At 44.3% G+C, this 12,864-nt stretch overlaps 1 long non-coding RNA gene across 2 annotated transcripts; it reads right to left on the bottom strand.

The window, feature by feature from the left end:
• Positions 1–2,365: 2,365 nt before the first annotated feature.
• On the bottom strand, positions 2,366–12,658 carry LOC138749521 (uncharacterized). Of its 2 annotated transcripts, none has more exons than XR_011348720.1 (3): positions 12,555–12,658; positions 9,072–9,294; positions 2,366–2,928 (listed from the first exon to the last, which is right to left on the bottom strand). It is a non-coding gene; the product is annotated as an uncharacterized lncRNA (long non-coding RNA). The 2 variants fall into 2 exon arrangements; XR_011348719.1 differs by having other exon boundaries at positions 9,072–9,182.
• Between the last annotated feature and the right edge of the window lie 206 nt (positions 12,659–12,864).

The following is a 12,864-nucleotide window of genomic DNA, read 5'->3' as shown; positions in this document are numbered from 1 at the left end:
CTTTTAAAATCTTGAACACCTCCATCAAATCCCCCCTCAATCTATGCTCCAGAGAAAAAAGCCCCAGGTTGCTCAACCTTTCTCTGTCACTCAAACCCTGACATCCTGTCAACATTCTCGTGAACCTTCTCTGCACTCTCTCGATTTTGTCTATCACCCTCCTCTCATTTGGTGACCCAAACTGCACACACAAATGCTTTCCAGAAGGACAAAGCTGGCCAACTTTGGGAGGCTGTCTGGTCCAAGGAGAAGACTGGCAATCTGACAGGTGACCTGAAAGAAAGAGGATCATCTGGAGAACTCAGAAGGGGACAAGTTTTGTCAGCAAGACTGATTGAGAAGGAATCAGTTGTGAATGTCCTGGAAAAGGAATCTCTCTGAAAACTAGCAAGAACCCTCCTGAGTGGTCACCATTTGCCTGTTCAGCACCAAAGACGAGTGAACTTTGTTCATGCTAACTTCTGTGCACAGTCCAAGGATTGCCTACAACCAGTGAGATTGGACTGTGATCCAAAGAACTTTTCTAATCTTCAATATACATTACACACACCTGTGCTTAGTATTATAGGGGGATGAAGTAGTTGGGTAAGTTCAGTAATAAGTTTGTTTTCTTGTTGAAATATAATTAAGACCAACTTTTTTGTTGAAGTTGCCCCGTGTTGTACAGATCCATTTGCTGCTGATGTTGGGATCCTCTGGACTCCGCAACAGGAGAAAATATACACGGACTTTTTTGTGTCTTTGGTTATGGATATTTGATTGCATCATTACAGGTGACAATGAAAATATTAAACAATAAAATACAAGAAAATAAAAACAAAAGATGAAGTTCCCAGGGGTGGCCTTGATTGGCCTCAAGCTGCTGTGGGAAAGGAGGGAAGAGAGAGCTGGGGCAGTCACTCTGATCTTTGAATCCTCTGGCTGCAGGGGAGGTGCTGGAGGACTGGAGAATGGCAAATGCAGTCGGCTTGATTGAAGATCAAGGGGAGAATCTTGGGAATTGTAGACCAGTATCCGATCGATGAGCATTTGGAGAAATACTGACTCCAAGGACAGTCGGCATTGCTTTGTGAAGGGTAGGTCATGTCTCATGAGTCTGTTTGAGGGATGAATGAGGTGAGGGTGGTTGATGGGGTCTACATGGAATTCAGCAAGATTTTGACAAGACACTTGTCCAGAAAGCCATTTGGAATGGGATCAGGATCACTTTGGCTGGGGATAAAAATTTTCTTCGATGAAGAAAGGAGAGAGCAGTGGAGTGCCACAGGGATCTGTTCTGGGACCCCTGCTTTTGGTGATTTTTATAAATGACCTGGATGAAGAGAAAGGATGGGTCAGTAAGTCTGCAAATGATGCAAAGATTGGAGGAGTTGTGGATGGAACTGAAGGTTACAAGAGAATAAAGACAGGATGCAGAGTTTGGCAGGAAAGTAGCAGATAGGCTTCCATCTGGTGAGGTGTGAGGTGATGCAGTTTGGAAAGACAAACCACAAGGCTGGGTACAGGGTAAATTGTTAAGAGTGTGAAAGAACAGAAGGACCTTGGGGTCCAAATCATACACCCCTCAAAGTTGCCACACAAGTTGACTTTTAGGTGTATTTTATGGATTTGGGCTGCTGAACATGAAAATCATCTTAAAATTTTCCTATCACATACCTTTTATTTAGATATAACCTATTTTTGTGATTTCCTGTCATATTTAAATCTACTTTAATTGTTCAAAACCATGAAGTGCAACGTGTCGTTGAAAATTCATTCTCTGCATTCGCACTCGTTCGTCTTCCCTGCTGAACTTGGTGCAGTCAGTGACGAACACGGTGAAAGGTTTCACCAGGACCTTGCAATCATGGAAAATAAGTATCAGGGCAACCGAAATCCATCAATGCTGGCCGACTATTGTTGGACACTGACACTAGAGGCATCAAATGCAGAGTACAAATGAAAATCAGTGGCAAAACATTTTTTGGTCAGTTGAACTAATGCAATACGTCAGCATCTTTACATGCTAATTTCAATCAGAATTTATTTAATGTTTCTCCAAATCCTACTATATGTGATACAGCAAATCTTTGTGTTATGCTTAAAGTTGTCTAGTGTAATCTGCGGTTGTTTGACTGTGGATAGTCATTAATGGAATCTGTGTGGAATGAATTGAATTGTAGATTTATACAGCACGGAAACAGGCCATTTGACCGAGCATGCCTCTATCCCTTCCCTTGAACCTACTGACACCAATCCCATTTACCAGTTTAGATGCATCACTTTGTTTTTGCATGTTATTGCATTAGCCAAAACTCAAGCTTCTAAAACAGACATGTCACCCCCGTCTACCTTAGGACCTCAGGTAAGTCCAACAGAACTCAGGTTTCTCCATCATGGACTTTTAATATAAAATTGGAACGGCTCCTTCTGGTACCTGCTGTAGTCCATGCATACCCATCCTTCTTCCCCTCTTATGATAATACTTCCTTCTGGGCACTCTCAAGAAGGCCAGCAACCTGAACTCAGTTCTCCCGAAAGCTGTGTTGGCTGAGGAGTCCCTGTGAATGGAGTATTCGGTCCAGCATAAGGCTGTTTATGGACGCCTTGATCTCTCTCAGGATGTCCATACAGTACACAGATTCAGTTCTGGGCCTGAAAGCAGATGGAGGACACCAAGTCTAGGTTGGGGAAAATTGTGAGTTGTAATGCAATGGTTGGATTCCTGAGGACCTCCACAGGTTTGAATTCTCATGATGGATTTGCCTTTGTAGAGGAAGCGATTGGTTTACTGCCAATTAATTACTTTTTGAAGTGTGGCTTAATGCAGATTCGTCCACAATAAGTTCTTTCCACTTCATTTTGCAAGCAAGCACATAATCTGCTGGTCTTAGAATGACATTGCACACGAGATAAATATTAGCCAAGAAATCAAGAGTTGCTCTTCTTCTAAATGGAAGCACAATTTATTAGTAATTAATAAAGACAGGATCTTTCCACAGCATCTGTGGAAAGGGAGATAAAGGTGATATTTTAGCTGAAATTATGTTTATTTCTCTTACTAATCACAGAGCACCGATGGCCTAGGGATTACTTAAAGTGCGATGTGAGTGGAAAGAAAAAGGTTGAGAACCACTGGTCTAGAGTCTTTCCATTTGAATAAGATGGCTCTTCTAGCCAACAATGTAGAGAAGGACACAACCCATTGAGCAGGTACAGAAAAACTCCCTACATCTGGTTCAATAACCCCTAGAAGAGCCATTATTGGATTGGGTTGTAGCTCCACCTGAAATGCAGTTGAAAAATTATTCAAAATTTCTTTCCAATAAATTTATAAGGATGGACAAGACCAAAATATATGTGTAAATGTAGCAATATCAGATTTGCATCTGTCACAAGTAGGGTTAATATTAGAAAAGATACAAGCCAGCTTATCTTTGGACATGTGAACACATTGCATCACTTTGAATCTCAAGCAACTGGAAAATTCATTTATCTGGCATCTACCGATTCCCAGAGGTGCCAGATACCAGGCAGTGTTGAATAGTGTTGGGAAGATGCTGTCACTTGTGGAAATCCAAAATTAAATTAAAAATAAGAGAGTTGCCAATAAAAGGGCAGCAGGCGTAGAGGTTCGCGCAACAGTGTTACAGCACAAGCAATCGGGACCAGGGTTCGAATCCCGCGCTGTCTGTAAGGAGTTTGTACATTCTCCCCGTGTCTGCATGGGTTTTACCCGGGGGCTCCGGTTTCCTCCCACTGTTCAGAACGTACCAGGGATTGCGTTAATTTAAATAATAAATTAATTAAAAACCAATAGCTCCTATGTAATTGTCCACCCACTAAATACTTGATGTAAATCACATCAACATATTTAAGGGAATATTAGGGAGACTTCATGGAAGGAGTTGAAAGCTACATTGATAGGGTTAGGTGGGAAGGGATGGAAGGAAGTTTTGCAGAACATAAATGCTAGCAGAGGTCATCTGGGACCTATATTTCTGCATTTGGCTTGTCAATGAGCACAGGCTGGGGATGTACAAGGAACTGAATGTTTATTGTGATATCAGGAGTACATTTGGCCCAGTTTTTATTCTCCAGAATGCCAGAAAGGGTGACTGAGATAAATGATATTTCATTGTCTTATTTCCCACTGTTAATTAAAAACACCCGAGTGACATTCAGCCGACAGTGGCTTGTATCAGCCATTCTCAATGGGGAGGCTCTACGCCCCTGTCCTCTTACTCGGGAACCACAGCACATTTAAGTAAAGCCTTATTTTCTTTTCACCTCACGTAACATTAATATTTTAAAAAAAAATTATGCAGTTGGTAGGAGACAAGAACGAAGCAATCAAAACATGACTGTTTCACAGGGAAGGGAGCTTGTAAACTTTGAGCAGAATCCTGGGAGGGATAGGGGAGGGGGGGGCAGAGCCAAAAAAAATGTGTAAGATGGCTGGCTTGCACAATGCTCCAACAAATTCAAATAAAAACAGAAAATTGTGGGAGTGCTCATCCAGTCATGAGCAGAAAAACGGTCAGCTTTTTTTTGGACCTCACCTTGAACTGACCTGCTGAGTATTTCTAGCAATTGTTGTTTTCATTTCAGATTCCAACATCTGCTGGGTTTTTTTCTGATTTACAGAGAAAGATCAGTTGGAACAGAGCAAATGCAACATTACAAGTGTGAGGTTCCTTGAGGAGTTTGATAACAGCAGGAAAGAAACTGTCCTTGAATCTGGGGGCTCATGATGTTACTTATAAGTGATCATGGGATGATGGAAGGGGGGAGAAGTGAGTGTGACCAGGGTGGATTGAGTCCTTTTGTATGTTAGAGCACCAGCAATTGGGACCAGGGTTCAAATCCCGCACTGTCTGTAAGGAGTTTGTACGTTGTCTCAGTGTCTGTATGGGTTTTCCCTAGGGGATCTGGTTTCCTCCCACCCTTCAAAATACAGGGGGGGGGGGGGGTGTTGCATGTCCACATTTCTTAAAAATATTAAAATGTTGGCTGCTTTTCCAAAGCTGCGACAAATGTAGATGGGGTCAAGGGAGGGAAGGTGGGGTTTGTGTGAAGGTTGAAGAGATGTCCTTGCTCTGTAACGCTGCACTCAGTCCTGTGTTTCTATTGCTATACTATGTGTGGGTCAACTAGCTGGATTGCACCCAAAAACACATTTTCTCGGTGCAAGTGACTATAAACCTGGAAGTTAAAATGGATTTTCACTGCAAAGTCAATGTAACTTTTATGGGGTATGAAAGCAAAGACCATTGTTTCAAGGGTGACAAGATTCTGAAGTTAATTTGTATCCTCCTGTCAGATTTCTTTTGAGCATTACTGACCTTGATTTAATGTTTTATCACGTTATGTCATTATGCATCTCACATGCAATGAATATATGATATTGAGGCATCATTATTCATTTTAATAACTTCATAAACGAGAAAGGGAAAATCTTTTATTGGCATACTAAAATTTAGCTTCTACAATCATTCTATCATTTTCAGCCACCTTGTACATTGTCTGAGGACTCCATTCTCAGGTAACAATGAGGGTAGGCCTTCAACTTGTATCTTAGACCTTCCTTGAATGCATCTCTAATCTTGTTACTTTACAGAGCGGACAATACTGTCCACTTAATGGTGTAAGTCAGTTACATCACCTTGCTCTAATGCAGGACAAGGGTTTTGGGGAGAGTGGTAAATCTCCTCTGCAAAGCTGACCCATCCTGAGTTGTTTGAGAACATCAACAACAGGAGCCACGTGATATCCAAAATGCTTCAGTGTTCAAAAGGCTGTTAATCTCCTCCTCCCAGCCTGATCCCAGTCATCCAGGACTCCCCTGCAATCCAAAATCTATCTCAGCCTTTGAGTTCAACCACCACTCCCTGGGTGGGATCAATCCAAAGACCCCTAACTGGTGGAGAGCAAAAGTTCTTCCTCAGAACATGTATGCAAGAAAATTCTTAGCCCCCTGCTCTACTCACTTTACACCTACATCTGTGTGGCTCGGTACAACAATAACACCATCTACAAATTTGCTGACGATACCACGGTAGTGGGTGTATAAAGGAAGGGATTGAGTCAGCATACAGAATGGAGATAGAAAACTTGGCTGAACGGACCACCAACAACAACCTTGCCCTCAGTGTCACCAAAACTAAGGAGCTGATTGTTGACTTCAGGGAAGGAAATCCAGCAGTATGCAATCCAGTGATCATCGGGGATCAGAGGTGGAGAGGGTGAGAAATTTTATATACTTGGGAGTCACTATCTCGAAGGATCTTTCCTGGACCCAACACACTAATGGCATCGTGAAGAAAGCACATCAGTGTCTCTACTTCCTCAGGAGTTTGCGGAGGTTCGGTATGACACCAGAAACCCTGCCAAATTTCTACAGAGGTGTGGTGGAAAGTGTGCTGACCGGCTGCATCACGGTCTGGAATGGGGACACCAATGGCATGAAGCCCTCCAAAAGGTAGTGGACAGCCTAGGGCATCGCAGGCAAAACTCTCCCTACTATTGAGCACATCTACAGGGAACGCAGCAGCAATCATCAAAGACCCACACCACCCAGCACACGCTCTGCCATCAGGAAAGAGGTGTAGGTGCACAAGACTCGCACCACCAGGTTCAGGAACAGCTGCTCTCCCTCCACCACTGGACTCCTCAATAACAAACTCAATCAGAGATTCATTTCAGGACTCTTGCTTGTGCACTTTGTTTTTCTTTATTCTCTCTGTATTGCACAGCCAGTTTATTTACATTTGTTATGTTCATAGTTCTTTATTTTAATGTATACGCTGAGTACAGTTTTTTTTTGCACTACCTGCTGCGCCTGAAGTAAAAAGGACTCTACAAATTTGCTGACGATACCACGGTAGTGGGTGTATAAAGGAAGGGATTGAGTCAGCATACAGAATTGAGATAGAAAACTTGGCTGAACGGACCACCAACAACAACCTTGCCCTCAGTGTCACCAAAACTAAGGAGCTGATTGTTGACTTCAGGGAAGGAAACTTCATGCCATTGTATGTATTCTGAAATCTGACTCATATTAGAGGGAATGGATAGGTAGGTGAGAGGGGAAAGATTTAAAAGGGCCACATGGGGCAACTTTGCCACCCAGCAGATGGTGCATATGTGCAAGGAGCTGCCAGAAGAGTGGCAGATCCATAGATAGTTACAATGTCTAAAGAACATTTGGACAGGAACGTGGATGGGAATGATTGAGATGGATATGAGCTAAATGAAGACAAGTGAAACCAGCTGAGACAGGACCCTTGAGTTGGGTTAAGGGCGTTTCCCTGCTGTATAACTCTACACAATGCTGGAGAAACTCAACAGTGCCCTTTAGGTGCCTAAATCTAAGACTTATCCTACATTTATGCTGCACACTGTGTGACAGACAGCTAATTAAGGATTTGCATTTGTGTTTAAGTGACAGGCAGGATGGCTTGCAGCTAGGGAGAGATGTCTTAGTAACATATGTCATTATGACTAATATCGAGTGTCGTGCAGAATTTAATGCAGGTCTATTCCATTGTAACACCTGCAGGAATGTCATGGAAGAAAAGCATTGGGAACAATTAGTGATTCAATGCACTTGGGCATCAAGTAACTGGGTCAATCTGGCAATGCAGAGCATGGATAGGAAACAGGCCTCTTTACTCCTGAAATACAGCCCAGCATTTCTGTTCCACTCCCCAATCTTTTATTTTTAATTGTTAAATTTTTAATTAAAAAAAATAATTTAGACATACAGTACGGTAACAGGACATTTCAACCCATGAGTCCATGCCACCCAATTAACCTACACCCCAGTATGTTTTGAAAGGTAGGGGAAACTGGAGCCCCCAGAGAAAACCCACTCAGACACAGGGGGCACATACAAACTCCTTACAGACAGCATGGAATTCGAATCCCGGTCCCGATCGCTCTGTACTGTAACAGCGCTGTGCTAACTGCTACACTAACAGTACAGTGTTTTCAGATCCTATGGCCAGCGGAATCAGTGGTCATCCCTTGTTTAATCACTGTAGGACATGGCCAGACATTTCTCAAGGATGCTGACTGGGTCACTTTAGATTGGGGCACCTGAAGCTGAGATGATGGTATTGACGTAAATGGTAAAATACTGAATACCAAATGGCAATGCAGACACACTGGGAGTAGTTTGAACCCAGCCTGCCTGACAGAAACTGGGTGGGCATGCAGAGAAAATTGCCCAAGCAGTATGTTCTTCCCATGACTGTGTGGGTTTCCTCCAGTGCTCTGGTTTCCTCCCACCCTTCAAAATGCACTGCAGTTGTTGGTTAATTGGGGTATTTGGCCAGCAGGGGTTTGTGGGCTGGCAGGGTCTTTACTGTTGCTTGGGGCTGTGTTTGCGAGATTGGCAAACTGACTGCTAGGGTGAACCAATTTTAAACTTTTATATTTTTTTACCTATTTATTTTCTGCAATTTTTTTCCAGTTGCTTGAGATTGCCGATTGCTTGAATTCTGGTTTACGCGGATTTTACTGTAAGGACGAGGGAAGTAACTGTAGTGATAGAGTGCTACCACCAGAAAGGGTCAGAGATGGAGTGTGCAGCATCTGCATGGATTCAAGATGGATGCCTTTCCATGAGGACTGCATGTGTGTGTTCTGTTTTTAGTGCTGGTTGCTTAGTTAATATATCTATTGTTTTCAAAGGAACCCGTTTCTTTATTGCAATAAAAGAAACATCACAGTTATGGTTTTTAGACTGCATCGTCGGGAAAATTACGGAAAAAATTAACATAATTACTGCCCATCTGGTCGTTCACACTGGGCGCCTTTGTAGACTGCAAGTACCTGAGTGTAATAGTCCCGGGGGTTAAACGTGCAGTCGAGTGGATGACTGTCAGCGAATTTTTCCAGTACATTTTACACTGCAGGCTTCCTCCAAAAAGTTGTAGGGGTCCTGCAGGATAAATTGCGGGACAGGAATTGCCATATAATTCCTGCATATTCCTTTTTAGACAGCCCGTGTAGCGGCAACATTCCCTGATTGTGCCGTTACATGCCTACAGTCTAAAAACCATGAGTAGCCAGTCAGAGGATCTCACCTTGGAAGAGATTCTGGGTTTAGCTGAAGTGACTGTTTGCTGGCTGGTCCAGAATGCAAGGCCGTCAGGATCATTCATCTTGACCTGCTGAATTCCCCTCCATGGTCACCTCTGGCAAAGGGAGAATGACTGATCGGCACCAGAGATTCTTAATGCAAATGTGGGGTGAATTGATGGGAAACCTTTGTTCATTTACAATGCAGTGGGGTGGGGGAGGCCTTGCCTGAAAGGATCAGGAGGAGAAATAGGTGACCAGTAGGATAATGACAGCAAATTATTATCTGCAGTCAATGCTGAAGTATCTTCAGTTAAAGACAAATTACGTGTCGATAATTAAGCTCTATGTGAAACCTTTAAAAAGGCTAATTAACAGGGGCTATATATTTTTTTGAGGGATGGTGCTGTTTTGAACTGAACTTTGGTTAGCCCATGTGATGGACTGTGAACAATTTGATTATATATTTTTTTTAATATAAAGGGATCATTAGGCACTGGAGATGGTGCCAAAAAATTCATGTGATAACTGAAGTATGAAATTACAGTTAAAGTCCAAAAATACGGATGACAGAATTCTGAATAAACCTGAGAATCTGGACTTCTCGAAAACTCCAACTTTTAAAATTTAGCGGTCTTTTATGTGTGTGCGTGCATGCATAAGCGCCACAGATACACAGTGGTCACAAATACATTTTTTTTGTACCTCGTATTTTATATGTTTTTTTTTTGTTAATAAACTATCAAAGTTTACCTGTTGATCCCTTCTTTATTTTCCTGAAATTTGAATTTTAAAAGAATCCTGAAAATCCAAGCCGTTTGCCAGGGGTGGTGATGGAGGCTGGAACATTATGGGCATTGAGACAGGCACATGGATGAAAGATAAAAAGAGAGTGATGAGGTAGGGAGGGTTTAGTTTTTTTTAAGGTATATGTAGGTCAACAATCTAAAACTAGAGATCACAGGCTTAAGGTGAAGGGGGGGGGGGTGTGGGAGGGGGGAGGGAGATTTAAAAAGGACCCGAGGGGCATTTTCTTCACATAATGGCGCCAGAGGGTTGATGCAGGGACAATTGTAACATTTAAAAGACATTTATACAGGTAGCCTTATATGTCTCTTCCCGGGTGAGGACCTCATCCAGCTCTAGCCTTAGGGGCTGTTGAGGGAGCTGGAGCAGGGCGGAATCTTGGACTGAGCGGTTGGCACTGAAAAGAGATTGGAAGTGTTCTGACCATCGGTTGAGGATGGAGATCTTGTCGCTGAAGAGAACTTTGCCGTCTGAGCTGCGCAGCGGGCTTTGGACGGGGTGTGGCGCCGTACACAGCCTTTAGAGCCTCGTAAAAACCCCTGAAGTCGCCAATGTCCGCGCTGAGCTGGGTTCGTTTGGCGAGGCTAGTCCACCACTCATTTTGGATCTCCCGGACTTTGCGCTGAAGATGGCTGCATGCGTGATGGAAGGCTTGTTTCTTCTCTGGCCAGGACAGCTTTGTAAGGTGAGCCTGGTGGGCAGCTCGCTTCTTTGCTAGCAGCTCCTGGATTTCCTGGCTGTTTTCGTCGAACCTGTCCCGGCTGCACCATTTCATCGGATGCAAGGATCGACAATGAGATAGACAACAGACTCGCCAAGGCAAATAGCACCTTTGGAAGGCTACACAAAAGAGTCTGGAAAAACAACCAACTGAAAAACCTCACAAAGATTAGCGTATACAGAGCCGTTGTCATACCCACACTCCTGTTCGGCTCCGAATCATGGGTCCTCTACCGGCATCACCTACAGCTCCTAGAACGCTTCCACCAGCGTTGTCTCCGCTCCATCCTCAACATTCATTGGAGCGACTTCATCCCTAACATCGAAGTACTCGAGATGGCAGAGGCCGACAGCATCAAATCCACGCTGCTGAAGATCCAACTGTGCTGGGTAGGTCACATCTCCAGAATGGAGGACCATCGCCTTCCTAAGATCGTGTTATATGGCGAGCTCTCCACTGGCCACCGTGACAGAGGTGCACCAAAGAAGAGGTACAAGGACTGCCTAAAGAAATCTCTTAGTGCCTGCCCCATTGACCACCGCAAGTGGGCTGATCTCGCCTCAAACCGTGCATCTTGGCGCCTCACAGTTCGGCGGGCAGCATCCTCCTTTGAATAAGACCGCAGAGCTCACCTCACTGACAAAAGACAAAGGAGGAAAATCCCAACACCCAACCCCAACCAACCAATTTTCCCCTGCAACCGTTGCAACCGTGTCTGCCTGTCCCACATCGAACTTGTCAGCCACAAACGAGCCTGCAGCTGACGTGGACATTTACCCCTCCATAAATCTTCATTCGCGAAGCCAAGCCAAAGAAAGAAAGAAGAAAGAATATAGGTAGATGAATAGAAAAAAATATTTAGAGGGAAATGGGCTGAATGTAGGCAAATTGGATTAGCATGGCTAGCATGGACTAGTTGGGCTGTTGGGTCTGTTTCCCTGCTGTTGACTCTGTGATAGAGAATCCTTGCTGTCAAGCAGTTGGAGGCCTTTGAGAATTTGTGCTCAAAGATGAGATGTGCAACGAGAGTGGAACTGCTTGGATCAGTTAGAGGGCATCATTCAAGAAGTGGAATTCTCCAGATCCCTGAGATCATCAATCAAAGTGGGCTGGATAAATTACCAGCCGACACCAGGGCCGCAGCTGCAAAAATAGGAAAACCTCAGGGTTAAGGGATAAGGACAAATCAGCATTTGTACTTTGGGAGAACTGCCAAAGGTTGTGAGAGGGAATATGCATGCTCTGTGACAGGGAGAGAAAGCATGAGTGATTATATTCAGAGCTTTGGATTGATTTAGACAAGGCTGGGCACAGAAGGCCAGCCTCCCCACCCCCCACCCCCACCCCGAGCTCCCCACCAGCACGCCCTATTTGATTCACTCTTTCTGATGTAAAAACAGCGGCCATGAATAAGTGGTGTAGCAAAAGCTGTTGGAGCAGACAGGATCGCAGCTGTGTTAAGCTAAGGACCCAGGACTCACCGCAACCCCAGCCCAACTCTTCCGCTGCGCTAGCATCTCTCCAAGAATGTTGATACCTGCCCAGGTGGGTTCTGGGCACAAAAAAGCGAGACAGATTGAATCTAATTCCTGCTCAGTCAGCTTACTCTCAATCACCAAAATCTCTGAGGATCTCTCCTGAAGCCTCCACGTCGATACAATCATGACTTTGTGAGGAGTTTGAGGAGATTCAGTACTTCACCAAAGACTTTCAAAAACTTCTACAGGTGTACCGCGGAGAGGTTGCATCAGTGTCTGGTATGGAGGCACCAACTCTCAGGTTAGGAAAAACTCTGGAAGGTTGTTAACTCTACCTGTGGCATCACGGGCATCAGTCTTCACTTCATTGAGGACATCTACATGTCTTAAGAAAGCATAGGGCAATGGGGAGGGGGCTGGCACAGTCTAACACTCAAAAACTCGCTTAGCGGGGAAGGGGGAAGGGGGATGGTGGTGCCTACCTGCCAACCATGGCATCCTCCATCCCTCCGACAAAGCAGGCGAACATCCCATTTATATTACGTGCAGAGTCTCTAGTGTCATTAGTGTGCATCAAGCTAGACGTTAGAGATCTGGGGTCAATATGGCTGTGAGCGAGTGGGGGGTGTCACAATAGCTCATTTTGTGGGGGGGGAGCAATGCCTGTGAATGCCCCCCCCCCTTGGTGCTGACCCTGCCGGTGTGCATCAAGACCTGAACAAGGGAGATCTGAGAAGGCAAGTAATAATCAGCCCACAAGGTTCCAGACAATGACCATCTCCAATTTGTCTC

The sequence above is a fragment of the Narcine bancroftii genome, chromosome 14 (assembly GCF_036971445.1).
Source record: "Narcine bancroftii isolate sNarBan1 chromosome 14, sNarBan1.hap1, whole genome shotgun sequence".
NCBI classification, from domain to species: Eukaryota; Metazoa; Chordata; class Chondrichthyes; order Torpediniformes; family Narcinidae; genus Narcine; species Narcine bancroftii.
The sequence above is the reverse complement of the archived record's forward strand: the minus strand, read 5'-3'. Positions and strand labels throughout refer to the sequence as shown.